Source organism: Schistocerca serialis, chromosome 2, assembly GCF_023864345.2.
Source record: "Schistocerca serialis cubense isolate TAMUIC-IGC-003099 chromosome 2, iqSchSeri2.2, whole genome shotgun sequence".
Classification (NCBI taxonomy): Eukaryota; Metazoa; Arthropoda; class Insecta; order Orthoptera; family Acrididae; genus Schistocerca; species Schistocerca serialis.
The window spans coordinates 805,031,564-805,046,095 of record NC_064639.1 but is presented as its reverse complement, the minus strand read 5'-3'; the positions used below and the strand labels follow the sequence as shown (position 1 = coordinate 805,046,095).

Here is a 14,532-nt window from a genome sequence, read left to right as displayed (position 1 = left end):
GCATACGCGGACGTGAGGTCATCTCGGAAATGAAATCCGAAATGTAGATTAAAATTGTTGTGCTCCCGCCCGGCATCGAACCGGGGACCTTCTGCGTGTAAAGCAGGCGTGATAACCGCTACACCACGGAAACAACGGTCATTTTCATGTACCACCCGGAGACTCGTAATAGCAACAGTTTCTCTTCTGTGTTAGCAAGGGCATCGGCTACGAGCTCCCTCCGATTCGTGAAGTTCCTGTAGTAAAAGACGTCGATGGAAACAATCCAACCGCGACAGACAGGGAGAACGCTGGCTGAGCTGCAGCCCTACATGGTGAGGCCATCAAAGGTGGCGTCATTCACATGCAGTGCGTTTTCGGAACGAATAGGCTCGTTGGTCTAGGGGTATGATTCCTGCTTCGGGTGCAGGAGGTCCCGGGTTCAAATCCCGGACGAGCCCTTGCGTTTTGTACAACGGTGTGGTAACAAATCGCATGGCGGCGGCTGTGTCGCGCATTTCGAGGCCTCCAAGTCAGCGCTAAAATCCGACAACCAGTTCTGAAACCGTTTCATGTTTCATTTGAGCCATGTGCACCCTGCTGATGGAACGTTTGAAGTTGGTTTAAATGAACACAGTAGAGATCGTAGCAAGTGTCTTGCTGAGTGCGACGAAAACGGGTTTCCGCCCGCAATCGAGCCGGGGACCTTCTGCGTGTTCGGCACGGCGCCTGGGCTCGGCGGCAGCTGCTGCTCTTTCCTTCCTTACGAGATACCGTCGATTCGCGCAGTCGTTATTGCAAAAGATGTCACCAAAGGCAATCGCTTCGTTAGCGGCACTTTGCCTGGGCTCGGCGGCAGCTCTACATGGAGGCACCAGCAGCCCAGCCAGGCCGCCGCCGGCACCGGTGCGCCACAGCGCAAGGAGCCGGCGGCCGCCCTGCAATGCCCCTGTCGTTGCATATTCCACCCGCCCCATATCCTCTCCATGTCTGACTCACTACCCCAAATGACACTGCAGTCGACGTGCTTATTACTATCGCTTTTGGAAGAACCAAGGCGCAGTATTCTAGTGTCGAACCGGTACTGCAAATTGGGATTAAGCAAAAATTTATTGTGTGGTCGAGCGACAGCCTCGGCTCGCTCTTCCTACATGATCGCTTCTTGTGCGGAATAATTCCTAGCTCGCCGATGGCTTCAGAGTTGGTCTTCTCGAAGTTTTGCTTTCGCACTGCATTCCGCAATCTTTTCGTTATGAGTTGTGTGCTTCGGTTACCCGACTTTCTTGAGTTTAGTGCGTTTGGCTTCTCTTAACCCTTAGCCACCGCTTGCCGAAATTTCCACACTATCATCTGTCGACCTGCAGAGCTCGATGAAAGCCTCGCGGCCGTTCCTGAGCTCGTGGAACGGTCGAATCTGTAGTTGTTTCCAGATCTCTCCCACACAACGGCCTCCCAGAAGCTTGGATTACAGAAGTACGCCACTACTCCCAGCCGGAGATTCACGATTGAAAGCAGAATGACATGAGCTACACGCAGCTCCGATTTTTTTTTTTTTTTTTTTTTGTTGTGTCTGACCTACTTTGAAAGACTTTGTAGTCGACTTACTTACTACTATCGCTGTTGGAAACCAGGTGATAACCGCACAGTATTTTAGAGACGATCAGGTAATGAAAATTTAGAATAAGTAAAACAGTATCAAAAGAAGTTGTGTGGTGGAGCAGCACATGCAATTCACGCTTCCTAGATAATCGTTACTGCATAGAATAATTCTTTTGTCTGCGGCGTCTTCAGTATCCGTCTTCTGGAAGTTTTGCTTGCAGTATATTGTGCAATCTTTTCGTTATGAGTTGGTGCTTGGTTTCCCGATGTTCTTTTGTTTAGTGCATTCGCCTTCTCTTAACCCTGAGAAACCACATACCGAAACTGAGGCACTGCCGGCTGTTCATAAGCAGTGCTCGATGAAGTTATTTCGCTTTTTATTCGTTGCCTTTAATATTCTTCTCATCAGTGGTGAGTGCTGCCTGCAGAAAGCGTTTATCTTGCGAATTCGCGTGAAAGTTTGTGTTCCCTGTGAGGCCCACTACTTGGGATTAACTTGACTGCTCCAGCCAGGTGGCTCGTTGGTCTAGGGGTATGATTCCTGCTTTGGGTGCAGGAGGTCCCGGGTTCAAATCCCGGACGAGCCCTGTCATTTTGACCGTGCTGAAGAGTAGGTGGAACTCAGCCCCGGTTGCAGCTCCTCAATGAAGAGTTGACGCCTGTTATAGCACGTGGATATAACAAGAATGCGGCACCAGTAAAGTACGTAGGTGGAATTCGGTAGAAAGGCAGACGGTAATTTTGCATGCAACGGAAAACAAGGTTGTCTTTGCGGGATATGTGCACCGTGAGTGGAGATTCAGCTTAATTGTGCGACAGTCTACCCTCATCTTACTAGCGACGGCAACAACCAAGGGGTGGCATGTAAGATTGAGCGTGGCTAAGAGTTTCTCATTATTAGTTTGCATCACACTTTGACAGAGCTGTGACAAGGCGAGTAGGGTGAGCTCAGGAAAGCCAGTAGCAAGCGCACTTGAAGTAGCCCTGAAGAACCGGATTATAAATTTTGCCAGCCATAATGGAGCTAGGGGCGTTCTCAGTTACCAAATACCGGTGCAATAAGAGAGCAAAAGTATTTGACAGTAAAATGACGCCCTATCCGTCTAGCATACAACATTGCTTGTCTCTGCATACGCGGACGTGAGGTCATCTCGGAAATGAAATCCGAAATGTAGATTAAAATTGTTGTGCTCCCGCCCGGCATCGAACCGGGGACCTTCTGCGTGTAAAGCAGGCGTGATAACCGCTACACCACGGAAACAACGGTCATTTTCATGTACCACCCGGAGACTCGTAATAGCAACAGTTTCTCTTCTGTGTTAGCAAGGGCATCGGCTACGAGCTCCCTCCGATTCGTGAAGTTCCTGTAGTAAAAGACGTCGATGGAAACAATCCAACCGCGACAGACAGGGAGAACGCTGGCTGAGCTGCAGCCCTACATGGTGAGGCCATCAAAGGTGGCGTCATTCACATGCAGTGCGTTTTCGGAACGAATAGGCTCGTTGGTCTAGGGGTATGATTCCTGCTTCGGGTGCAGGAGGTCCCGGGTTCAAATCCCGGACGAGCCCTTGCGTTTTGTACAACGGTGTGGTAACAAATCGCATGGCGGCGGCTGTGTCGCGCATTTCGAGGCCTCCAAGTCAGCGCTAAAATCCGACAACCAGTTCTGAAACCGTTTCATGTTTCATTTGAGCCATGTGCACCCTGCTGATGGAACGTTTGAAGTTGGTTTAAATGAACACAGTAGAGATCGTAGCAAGTGTCTTGCTGAGTGCGACGAAAACGGGTTTCCGCCCGCAATCGAGCCGGGGACCTTCTGCGTGTTCGGCACGGCGCCTGGGCTCGGCGGCAGCTGCTGCTCTTTCCTTCCTTACGAGATACCGTCGATTCGCGCAGTCGTTATTGCAAAAGATGTCACCAAAGGCAATCGCTTCGTTAGCGGCACTTTGCCTGGGCTCGGCGGCAGCTCTACATGGAGGCACCAGCAGCCCAGCCAGGCCGCCGCCGGCACCGGTGCGCCACAGCGCAAGGAGCCGGCGGCCGCCCTGCAATGCCCCTGTCGTTGCATATTCCACCCGCCCCATATCCTCTCCATGTCTGACTCACTACCCCAAATGACACTGCAGTCGACGTGCTTATTACTATCGCTTTTGGAAGAACCAAGGCGCAGTATTCTAGTGTCGAACCGGTACTGCAAATTGGGATTAAGCAAAAATTTATTGTGTGGTCGAGCGACAGCCTCGGCTCGCTCTTCCTACATGATCGCTTCTTGTGCGGAATAATTCCTAGCTCGCCGATGGCTTCAGAGTTGGTCTTCTCGAAGTTTTGCTTTCGCACTGCATTCCGCAATCTTTTCGTTATGAGTTGTGTGCTTCGGTTACCCGACTTTCTTGAGTTTAGTGCGTTTGGCTTCTCTTAACCCTTAGCCACCGCTTGCCGAAATTTCCACACTATCATCTGTCGACCTGCAGAGCTCGATGAAAGCCTCGCGGCCGTTCCTGAGCTCGTGGAACGGTCGAATCTGTAGTTGTTTCCAGATCTCTCCCACACAACGGCCTCCCAGAAGCTTGGATTACAGAAGTACGCCACTACTCCCAGCCGGAGATTCACGATTGAAAGCAGAATGACATGAGCTACACGCAGCTCCGATTTTTTTTTTTTTTTTTTTTTTGTTGTGTCTGACCTACTTTGAAAGACTTTGTAGTCGACTTACTTACTACTATCGCTGTTGGAAACCAGGTGATAACCGCACAGTATTTTAGAGACGATCAGGTAATGAAAATTTAGAATAAGTAAAACAGTATCAAAAGAAGTTGTGTGGTGGAGCAGCACATGCAATTCACGCTTCCTAGATAATCGTTACTGCATAGAATAATTCTTTTGTCTGCGGCGTCTTCAGTATCCGTCTTCTGGAAGTTTTGCTTGCAGTATATTGTGCAATCTTTTCGTTATGAGTTGGTGCTTGGTTTCCCGATGTTCTTTTGTTTAGTGCATTCGCCTTCTCTTAACCCTGAGAAACCACATACCGAAACTGAGGCACTGCCGGCTGTTCATAAGCAGTGCTCGATGAAGTTATTTCGCTTTTTATTCGTTGCCTTTAATATTCTTCTCATCAGTGGTGAGTGCTGCCTGCAGAAAGCGTTTATCTTGCGAATTCGCGTGAAAGTTTGTGTTCCCTGTGAGGCCCACTACTTGGGATTAACTTGACTGCTCCAGCCAGGTGGCTCGTTGGTCTAGGGGTATGATTCCTGCTTTGGGTGCAGGAGGTCCCGGGTTCAAATCCCGGACGAGCCCTGTCATTTTGACCGTGCTGAAGAGTAGGTGGAACTCAGCCCCGGTTGCAGCTCCTCAATGAAGAGTTGACGCCTGTTATAGCACGTGGATATAACAAGAATGCGGCACCAGTAAAGTACGTAGGTGGAATTCGGTAGAAAGGCAGACGGTAATTTTGCATGCAACGGAAAACAAGGTTGTCTTTGCGGGATATGTGCACCGTGAGTGGAGATTCAGCTTAATTGTGCGACAGTCTACCCTCATCTTACTAGCGACGGCAACAACCAAGGGGTGGCATGTAAGATTGAGCGTGGCTAAGAGTTTCTCATTATTAGTTTGCATCACACTTTGACAGAGCTGTGACAAGGCGAGTAGGGTGAGCTCAGGAAAGCCAGTAGCAAGCGCACTTGAAGTAGCCCTGAAGAACCGGATTATAAATTTTGCCAGCCATAATGGAGCTAGGGGCGTTCTCAGTTACCAAATACCGGTGCAATAAGAGAGCAACAGTATTTGACAGTAAAATGACGCCCTATCCGTCTAGCATACAACATTGCTTGTCTCTGCATACGCGGACGTGAGGTCATCTCGGAAATGAAATCCGAAATGTAGATTAAAATTGTTGTGCTCCCGCCCGGCATCGAACCGGGGACCTTCTGCGTGTAAAGCAGGCGTGATAACCGCTACACCACGGAAACAACGGTCATTTTCATGTACCACCCGGAGACTCGTAATAGCAACAGTTTCTCTTCTGTGTTAGCAAGGGCATCGGCTACGAGCTCCCTCCGATTCGTGAAGTTCCTGTAGTAAAAGACGTCGATGGAAACAATCCAACCGCGACAGACAGGGAGAACGCTGGCTGAGCTGCAGCCCTACATGGTGAGGCCATCAAAGGTGGCGTCATTCACATGCAGTGCGTTTTCGGAACGAATAGGCTCGTTGGTCTAGGGGTATGATTCCTGCTTCGGGTGCAGGAGGTCCCGGGTTCAAATCCCGGACGAGCCCTTGCGTTTTGTACAACGGTGTGGTAACAAATCGCATGGCGGCGGCTGTGTCGCGCATTTCGAGGCCTCCAAGTCAGCGCTAAAATCCGACAACCAGTTCTGAAACCGTTTCATGTTTCATTTGAGCCATGTGCACCCTGCTGATGGAACGTTTGAAGTTGGTTTAAATGAACACAGTAGAGATCGTAGCAAGTGTCTTGCTGAGTGCGACGAAAACGGGTTTCCGCCCGCAATCGAGCCGGGGACCTTCTGCGTGTTCGGCACGGCGCCTGGGCTCGGCGGCAGCTGCTGCTCTTTCCTTCCTTACGAGATACCGTCGATTCGCGCAGTCGTTATTGCAAAAGATGTCACCAAAGGCAATCGCTTCGTTAGCGGCACTTTGCCTGGGCTCGGCGGCAGCTCTACATGGAGGCACCAGCAGCCCAGCCAGGCCGCCGCCGGCACCGGTGCGCCACAGCGCAAGGAGCCGGCGGCCGCCCTGCAATGCCCCTGTCGTTGCATATTCCACCCGCCCCATATCCTCTCCATGTCTGACTCACTACCCCAAATGACACTGCAGTCGACGTGCTTATTACTATCGCTTTTGGAAGAACCAAGGCGCAGTATTCTAGTGTCGAACCGGTACTGCAAATTGGGATTAAGCAAAAATTTATTGTGTGGTCGAGCGACAGCCTCGGCTCGCTCTTCCTACATGATCGCTTCTTGTGCGGAATAATTCCTAGCTCGCCGATGGCTTCAGAGTTGGTCTTCTCGAAGTTTTGCTTTCGCACTGCATTCCGCAATCTTTTCGTTATGAGTTGTGTGCTTCGGTTACCCGACTTTCTTGAGTTTAGTGCGTTTGGCTTCTCTTAACCCTTAGCCACCGCTTGCCGAAATTTCCACACTATCATCTGTCGACCTGCAGAGCTCGATGAAAGCCTCGCGGCCGTTCCTGAGCTCGTGGAACGGTCGAATCTGTAGTTGTTTCCAGATCTCTCCCACACAACGGCCTCCCAGAAGCTTGGATTACAGAAGTACGCCACTACTCCCAGCCGGAGATTCACGATTGAAAGCAGAATGACATGAGCTACACGCAGCTCCGATTTTTTTTTTTTTTTTTTTTTGTTGTGTCTGACCTACTTTGAAAGACTTTGTAGTCGACTTACTTACTACTATCGCTGTTGGAAACCAGGTGATAACCGCACAGTATTTTAGAGACGATCAGGTAATGAAAATTTAGAATAAGTAAAACAGTATCAAAAGAAGTTGTGTGGTGGAGCAGCACATGCAATTCACGCTTCCTAGATAATCGTTACTGCATAGAATAATTCTTTTGTCTGCGGCGTCTTCAGTATCCGTCTTCTGGAAGTTTTGCTTGCAGTATATTGTGCAATCTTTTCGTTATGAGTTGGTGCTTGGTTTCCCGATGTTCTTTTGTTTAGTGCATTCGCCTTCTCTTAACCCTGAGAAACCACATACCGAAACTGAGGCACTGCCGGCTGTTCATAAGCAGTGCTCGATGAAGTTATTTCGCTTTTTATTCGTTGCCTTTAATATTCTTCTCATCAGTGGTGAGTGCTGCCTGCAGAAAGCGTTTATCTTGCGAATTCGCGTGAAAGTTTGTGTTCCCTGTGAGGCCCACTACTTGGGATTAACTTGACTGCTCCAGCCAGGTGGCTCGTTGGTCTAGGGGTATGATTCCTGCTTTGGGTGCAGGAGGTCCCGGGTTCAAATCCCGGACGAGCCCTGTCATTTTGACCGTGCTGAAGAGTAGGTGGAACTCAGCCCCGGTTGCAGCTCCTCAATGAAGAGTTGACGCCTGTTATAGCACGTGGATATAACAAGAATGCGGCACCAGTAAAGTACGTAGGTGGAATTCGGTAGAAAGGCAGACGGTAATTTTGCATGCAACGGAAAACAAGGTTGTCTTTGCGGGATATGTGCACCGTGAGTGGAGATTCAGCTTAATTGTGCGACAGTCTACCCTCATCTTACTAGCGACGGCAACAACCAAGGGGTGGCATGTAAGATTGAGCGTGGCTAAGAGTTTCTCATTATTAGTTTGCATCACACTTTGACAGAGCTGTGACAAGGCGAGTAGGGTGAGCTCAGGAAAGCCAGTAGCAAGCGCACTTGAAGTAGCCCTGAAGAACCGGATTATAAATTTTGCCAGCCATAATGGAGCTAGGGGCGTTCTCAGTTACCAAATACCGGTGCAATAAGAGAGCAACAGTATTTGACAGTAAAATGACGCCCTATCCGTCTAGCATACAACATTGCTTGTCTCTGCATACGCGGACGTGAGGTCATCTCGGAAATGAAATCCGAAATGTAGATTAAAATTGTTGTGCTCCCGCCCGGCATCGAACCGGGGACCTTCTGCGTGTAAAGCAGGCGTGATAACCGCTACACCACGGAAACAACGGTCATTTTCATGTACCACCCGGAGACTCGTAATAGCAACAGTTTCTCTTCTGTGTTAGCAAGGGCATCGGCTACGAGCTCCCTCCGATTCGTGAAGTTCCTGTAGTAAAAGACGTCGATGGAAACAATCCAACCGCGACAGACAGGGAGAACGCTGGCTGAGCTGCAGCCCTACATGGTGAGGCCATCAAAGGTGGCGTCATTCACATGCAGTGCGTTTTCGGAACGAATAGGCTCGTTGGTCTAGGGGTATGATTCCTGCTTCGGGTGCAGGAGGTCCCGGGTTCAAATCCCGGACGAGCCCTTGCGTTTTGTACAACGGTGTGGTAACAAATCGCATGGCGGCGGCTGTGTCGCGCATTTCGAGGCCTCCAAGTCAGCGCTAAAATCCGACAACCAGTTCTGAAACCGTTTCATGTTTCATTTGAGCCATGTGCACCCTGCTGATGGAACGTTTGAAGTTGGTTTAAATGAACACAGTAGAGATCGTAGCAAGTGTCTTGCTGAGTGCGACGAAAACGGGTTTCCGCCCGCAATCGAGCCGGGGACCTTCTGCGTGTTCGGCACGGCGCCTGGGCTCGGCGGCAGCTGCTGCTCTTTCCTTCCTTACGAGATACCGTCGATTCGCGCAGTCGTTATTGCAAAAGATGTCACCAAAGGCAATCGCTTCGTTAGCGGCACTTTGCCTGGGCTCGGCGGCAGCTCTACATGGAGGCACCAGCAGCCCAGCCAGGCCGCCGCCGGCACCGGTGCGCCACAGCGCAAGGAGCCGGCGGCCGCCCTGCAATGCCCCTGTCGTTGCATATTCCACCCGCCCCATATCCTCTCCATGTCTGACTCACTACCCCAAATGACACTGCAGTCGACGTGCTTATTACTATCGCTTTTGGAAGAACCAAGGCGCAGTATTCTAGTGTCGAACCGGTACTGCAAATTGGGATTAAGCAAAAATTTATTGTGTGGTCGAGCGACAGCCTCGGCTCGCTCTTCCTACATGATCGCTTCTTGTGCGGAATAATTCCTAGCTCGCCGATGGCTTCAGAGTTGGTCTTCTCGAAGTTTTGCTTTCGCACTGCATTCCGCAATCTTTTCGTTATGAGTTGTGTGCTTCGGTTACCCGACTTTCTTGTGTTTAGTGCGTTTGGCTTCTGTTAACCCTTAGCCACCGCTTGCCGAAATTTCCACACTATCATCTGTCGACCTGCAGAGCTCGATGAAAGCCTCGCGGCCGTTCCTGAGCTCGTGGAACGGTCGAATCTGTAGTTGTTTCCAGATCTCTCCCACACAACGGCCTCCCAGAAGCTTGGATTACAGAAGTACGCCACTACTCCCAGCCGGAGATTCACGATTGAAAGCAGAATGACATGAGCTACACGCAGCTCCGATTTTTTTTTTTTTTTTTTTTTTGTTGTGTCTGACCTACTTTGAAAGACTTTGTAGTCGACTTACTTACTACTATCGCTGTTGGAAACCAGGTGATAACCGCACAGTATTTTAGAGACGATCAGGTAATGAAAATTTAGAATAAGTAAAACAGTATCAAAAGAAGTTGTGTGGTGGAGCAGCACATGCAATTCACGCTTCCTAGATAATCGTTACTGCATAGAATAATTCTTTTGTCTGCGGCGTCTTCAGTATCCGTCTTCTGGAAGTTTTGCTTGCAGTATATTGTGCAATCTTTTCGTTATGAGTTGGTGCTTGGTTTCCCGATGTTCTTTTGTTTAGTGCATTCGCCTTCTCTTAACCCTGAGAAACCACATACCGAAACTGAGGCACTGCCGGCTGTTCATAAGCAGTGCTCGATGAAGTTATTTCGCTTTTTATTCGTTGCCTTTAATATTCTTCTCATCAGTGGTGAGTGCTGCCTGCAGAAAGCGTTTATCTTGCGAATTCGCGTGAAAGTTTGTGTTCCCTGTGAGGCCCACTACTTGGGATTAACTTGACTGCTCCAGCCAGGTGGCTCGTTGGTCTAGGGGTATGATTCCTGCTTTGGGTGCAGGAGGTCCCGGGTTCAAATCCCGGACGAGCCCTGTCATTTTGACCGTGCTGAAGAGTAGGTGGAACTCAGCCCCGGTTGCAGCTCCTCAATGAAGAGTTGACGCCTGTTATAGCACGTGGATATAACAAGAATGCGGCACCAGTAAAGTACGTAGGTGGAATTCGGTAGAAAGGCAGACGGTAATTTTGCATGCAACGGAAAACAAGGTTGTCTTTGCGGGATATGTGCACCGTGAGTGGAGATTCAGCTTAATTGTGCGACAGTCTACCCTCATCTTACTAGCGACGGCAACAACCAAGGGGTGGCATGTAAGATTGAGCGTGGCTAAGAGTTTCTCATTATTAGTTTGCATCACACTTTGACAGAGCTGTGACAAGGCGAGTAGGGTGAGCTCAGGAAAGCCAGTAGCAAGCGCACTTGAAGTAGCCCTGAAGAACCGGATTATAAATTTTGCCAGCCATAATGGAGCTAGGGGCGTTCTCAGTTACCAAATACCGGTGCAATAAGAGAGCAACAGTATTTGACAGTAAAATGACGCCCTATCCGTCTAGCATACAACATTGCTTGTCTCTGCATACGCGGACGTGAGGTCATCTCGGAAATGAAATCCGAAATGTAGATTAAAATTGTTGTGCTCCCGCCCGGCATCGAACCGGGGACCTTCTGCGTGTAAAGCAGGCGTGATAACCGCTACACCACGGAAACAACGGTCATTTTCATGTACCACCCGGAGACTCGTAATAGCAACAGTTTCTCTTCTGTGTTAGCAAGGGCATCGGCTACGAGCTCCCTCCGATTCGTGAAGTTCCTGTAGTAAAAGACGTCGATGGAAACAATCCAACCGCGACAGACAGGGAGAACGCTGGCTGAGCTGCAGCCCTACATGGTGAGGCCATCAAAGGTGGCGTCATTCACATGCAGTGCGTTTTCGGAACGAATAGGCTCGTTGGTCTAGGGGTATGATTCCTGCTTCGGGTGCAGGAGGTCCCGGGTTCAAATCCCGGACGAGCCCTTGCGTTTTGTACAACGGTGTGGTAACAAATCGCATGGCGGCGGCTGTGTCGCGCATTTCGAGGCCTCCAAGTCAGCGCTAAAATCCGACAACCAGTTCTGAAACCGTTTCATGTTTCATTTGAGCCATGTGCACCCTGCTGATGGAACGTTTGAAGTTGGTTTAAATGAACACAGTAGAGATCGTAGCAAGTGTCTTGCTGAGTGCGACGAAAACGGGTTTCCGCCCGCAATCGAGCCGGGGACCTTCTGCGTGTTCGGCACGGCGCCTGGGCTCGGCGGCAGCTGCTGCTCTTTCCTTCCTTACGAGATACCGTCGATTCGCGCAGTCGTTATTGCAAAAGATGTCACCAAAGGCAATCGCTTCGTTAGCGGCACTTTGCCTGGGCTCGGCGGCAGCTCTACATGGAGGCACCAGCAGCCCAGCCAGGCCGCCGCCGGCACCGGTGCGCCACAGCGCAAGGAGCCGGCGGCCGCCCTGCAATGCCCCTGTCGTTGCATATTCCACCCGCCCCATATCCTCTCCATGTCTGACTCACTACCCCAAATGACACTGCAGTCGACGTGCTTATTACTATCGCTTTTGGAAGAACCAAGGCGCAGTATTCTAGTGTCGAACCGGTACTGCAAATTGGGATTAAGCAAAAATTTATTGTGTGGTCGAGCGACAGCCTCGGCTCGCTCTTCCTACATGATCGCTTCTTGTGCGGAATAATTCCTAGCTCGCCGATGGCTTCAGAGTTGGTCTTCTCGAAGTTTTGCTTTCGCACTGCATTCCGCAATCTTTTCGTTATGAGTTGTGTGCTTCGGTTACCCGACTTTCTTGAGTTTAGTGCGTTTGGCTTCTCTTAACCCTTAGCCACCGCTTGCCGAAATTTCCACACTATCATCTGTCGATCTGCAGAGCTCGATGAAAGCCTCGCGGCCGTTCCTGAGCTCGTGGAACGGTCGAATCTGTAGTTGTTTCCAGATCTCTCCCACACAACGGCCTCCCAGAAGCTTGGATTACAGAAGTACGCCACTACTCCCAGCCGGAGATTCACGATTGAAAGCAGAATGACATGAGCTACACGCAGCTCCGATTTTTTTTTTTTTTTTTTTTTGTTGTGTCTGACCTACTTTGAAAGACTTTGTAGTCGACTTACTTACTACTATCGCTGTTGGAAACCAGGTGATAACCGCACAGTATTTTAGAGACGATCAGGTAATGAAAATTTAGAATAAGTAAAACAGTATCAAAAGAAGTTGTGTGGTGGAGCAGCACATGCAATTCACGCTTCCTAGATAATCGTTACTGCATAGAATAATTCTTTTGTCTGCGGCGTCTTCAGTATCCGTCTTCTGGAAGTTTTGCTTGCAGTATATTGTGCAATCTTTTCGTTATGAGTTGGTGCTTGGTTTCCCGATGTTCTTTTGTTTAGTGCATTCGCCTTCTCTTAACCCTGAGAAACCACATACCGAAACTGAGGCACTGCCGGCTGTTCATAAGCAGTGCTCGATGAAGTTATTTCGCTTTTTATTCGTTGCCTTTAATATTCTTCTCATCAGTGGTGAGTGCTGCCTGCAGAAAGCGTTTATCTTGCGAATTCGCGTGAAAGTTTGTGTTCCCTGTGAGGCCCACTACTTGGGATTAACTTGACTGCTCCAGCCAGGTGGCTCGTTGGTCTAGGGGTATGATTCCTGCTTTGGGTGCAGGAGGTCCCGGGTTCAAATCCCGGACGAGCCCTGTCATTTTGACCGTGCTGAAGAGTAGGTGGAACTCAGCCCCGGTTGCAGCTCCTCAATGAAGAGTTGACGCCTGTTATAGCACGTGGATATAACAAGAATGCGGCACCAGTAAAGTACGTAGGTGGAATTCGGTAGAAAGGCAGACGGTAATTTTGCATGCAACGGAAAACAAGGTTGTCTTTGCGGGATATGTGCACCGTGAGTGGAGATTCAGCTTAATTGTGCGACAGTCTACCCTCATCTTACTAGCGACGGCAACAACCAAGGGGTGGCATGTAAGATTGAGCGTGGCTAAGAGTTTCTCATTATTAGTTTGCATCACACTTTGACAGAGCTGTGACAAGGCGAGTAGGGTGAGCTCAGGAAAGCCAGTAGCAAGCGCACTTGAAGTAGCCCTGAAGAACCGGATTATAAATTTTGCCAGCCATAATGGAGCTAGGGGCGTTCTCAGTTACCAAATACCGGTGCAATAAGAGAGCAACAGTATTTGACAGTAAAATGACGCCCTATCCGTCTAGCATACAACATTGCTTGTCTCTGCATACGCGGACGTGAGGTCATCTCGGAAATGAAATCCGAAATGTAGATTAAAATTGTTGTGCTCCCGCCCGGCATCGAACCGGGGACCTTCTGCGTGTAAAGCAGGCGTGATAACCGCTACACCACGGAAACAACGGTCATTTTCATGTACCACCCGGAGACTCGTAATAGCAACAGTTTCTCTTCTGTGTTAGCAAGGGCATCGGCTACGAGCTCCCTCCGATTCGTGAAGTTCCTGTAGTAAAAGACGTCGATGGAAACAATCCAACCGCGACAGACAGGGAGAACGCTGGCTGAGCTGCAGCCCTACATGGTGAGGCCATCAAAGGTGGCGTCATTCACATGCAGTGCGTTTTCGGAACGAATAGGCTCGTTGGTCTAGGGGTATGATTCCTGCTTCGGGTGCAGGAGGTCCCGGGTTCAAATCCCGGACGAGCCCTTGCGTTTTGTACAACGGTGTGGTAACAAATCGCATGGCGGCGGCTGTGTCGCGCATTTCGAGGCCTCCAAGTCAGCGCTAAAATCCGACAACCAGTTCTGAAACCGTTTCATGTTTCATTTGAGCCATGTGCACCCTGCTGATGGAACGTTTGAAGTTGGTTTAAATGAACACAGTAGAGATCGTAGCAAGTGTCTTGCTGAGTGCGACGAAAACGGGTTTCCGCCCGCAATCGAGCCGGGGACCTTCTGCGTGTTCGGCACGGCGCCTGGGCTCGGCGGCAGCTGCTGCTCTTTCCTTCCTTACGAGATACCGTCGATTCGCGCAGTCGTTATTGCAAAAGATGTCACCAAAGGCAATCGCTTCGTTAGCGGCACTTTGCCTGGGCTCGGCGGCAGCTCTACATGGAGGCACCAGCAGCCCAGCCAGGCCGCCGCCGGCACCGGTGCGCCACAGCGCAAGGAGCCGGCGGCCGCCCTGCAATGCCCCTGTCGTTGCATATTCTACCCGCCCCATATCCTCTCCATGTCTGACTCACTACCCCAAATGACACTGCAGTC

General features: G+C 50.1%; 17 non-coding genes across 17 annotated transcripts; 11 read left to right on the top strand and 6 right to left on the bottom strand.

Moving 5' to 3' along the window:
• Window positions 1-60: 60 nt before the first annotated feature.
• Trnav-uac (transfer RNA valine (anticodon UAC)) lies at window positions 61-133 on the bottom strand. Its single transcript has one exon. It is a non-coding gene; the product is annotated as a tRNA-Val (tRNA).
• A 235-nt stretch (window positions 134-368) lies between these two features.
• On the top strand, window positions 369-440 carry Trnap-cgg (transfer RNA proline (anticodon CGG)). The gene has a single exon. It is a non-coding gene; the product is annotated as a tRNA-Pro (tRNA).
• Window positions 441-2,093: 1,653 nt separating this feature from the next.
• On the top strand, window positions 2,094-2,165 carry Trnap-ugg (transfer RNA proline (anticodon UGG)). The gene has a single exon. It is a non-coding gene; the product is annotated as a tRNA-Pro (tRNA).
• A 601-nt stretch (window positions 2,166-2,766) lies between these two features.
• Trnav-uac (transfer RNA valine (anticodon UAC)) lies at window positions 2,767-2,839 on the bottom strand. Its single transcript has one exon. It is a non-coding gene; the product is annotated as a tRNA-Val (tRNA).
• Window positions 2,840-3,074: 235 nt separating this feature from the next.
• Trnap-cgg (transfer RNA proline (anticodon CGG)) lies at window positions 3,075-3,146 on the top strand. Its single transcript has one exon. It is a non-coding gene; the product is annotated as a tRNA-Pro (tRNA).
• A 1,654-nt stretch (window positions 3,147-4,800) lies between these two features.
• Trnap-ugg (transfer RNA proline (anticodon UGG)) lies at window positions 4,801-4,872 on the top strand. Its single transcript has one exon. It is a non-coding gene; the product is annotated as a tRNA-Pro (tRNA).
• A 601-nt stretch (window positions 4,873-5,473) lies between these two features.
• Window positions 5,474-5,546, bottom strand: Trnav-uac (transfer RNA valine (anticodon UAC)). Its single transcript has one exon. It is a non-coding gene; the product is annotated as a tRNA-Val (tRNA).
• A 235-nt stretch (window positions 5,547-5,781) lies between these two features.
• Trnap-cgg (transfer RNA proline (anticodon CGG)) lies at window positions 5,782-5,853 on the top strand. The gene has a single exon. It is a non-coding gene; the product is annotated as a tRNA-Pro (tRNA).
• A 1,653-nt stretch (window positions 5,854-7,506) lies between these two features.
• Trnap-ugg (transfer RNA proline (anticodon UGG)) lies at window positions 7,507-7,578 on the top strand. Its single transcript has one exon. It is a non-coding gene; the product is annotated as a tRNA-Pro (tRNA).
• A 601-nt stretch (window positions 7,579-8,179) lies between these two features.
• Window positions 8,180-8,252, bottom strand: Trnav-uac (transfer RNA valine (anticodon UAC)). Its single transcript has one exon. It is a non-coding gene; the product is annotated as a tRNA-Val (tRNA).
• A 235-nt stretch (window positions 8,253-8,487) lies between these two features.
• Trnap-cgg (transfer RNA proline (anticodon CGG)) lies at window positions 8,488-8,559 on the top strand. Its single transcript has one exon. It is a non-coding gene; the product is annotated as a tRNA-Pro (tRNA).
• Window positions 8,560-10,213: 1,654 nt separating this feature from the next.
• On the top strand, window positions 10,214-10,285 carry Trnap-ugg (transfer RNA proline (anticodon UGG)). Its single transcript has one exon. It is a non-coding gene; the product is annotated as a tRNA-Pro (tRNA).
• A 601-nt stretch (window positions 10,286-10,886) lies between these two features.
• Trnav-uac (transfer RNA valine (anticodon UAC)) lies at window positions 10,887-10,959 on the bottom strand. The gene has a single exon. It is a non-coding gene; the product is annotated as a tRNA-Val (tRNA).
• A 235-nt stretch (window positions 10,960-11,194) lies between these two features.
• Window positions 11,195-11,266, top strand: Trnap-cgg (transfer RNA proline (anticodon CGG)). Its single transcript has one exon. It is a non-coding gene; the product is annotated as a tRNA-Pro (tRNA).
• A 1,653-nt stretch (window positions 11,267-12,919) lies between these two features.
• On the top strand, window positions 12,920-12,991 carry Trnap-ugg (transfer RNA proline (anticodon UGG)). Its single transcript has one exon. It is a non-coding gene; the product is annotated as a tRNA-Pro (tRNA).
• Window positions 12,992-13,592: 601 nt separating this feature from the next.
• On the bottom strand, window positions 13,593-13,665 carry Trnav-uac (transfer RNA valine (anticodon UAC)). Its single transcript has one exon. It is a non-coding gene; the product is annotated as a tRNA-Val (tRNA).
• A 235-nt stretch (window positions 13,666-13,900) lies between these two features.
• Trnap-cgg (transfer RNA proline (anticodon CGG)) lies at window positions 13,901-13,972 on the top strand. Its single transcript has one exon. It is a non-coding gene; the product is annotated as a tRNA-Pro (tRNA).
• Window positions 13,973-14,532: the final 560 nt, after the last annotated feature.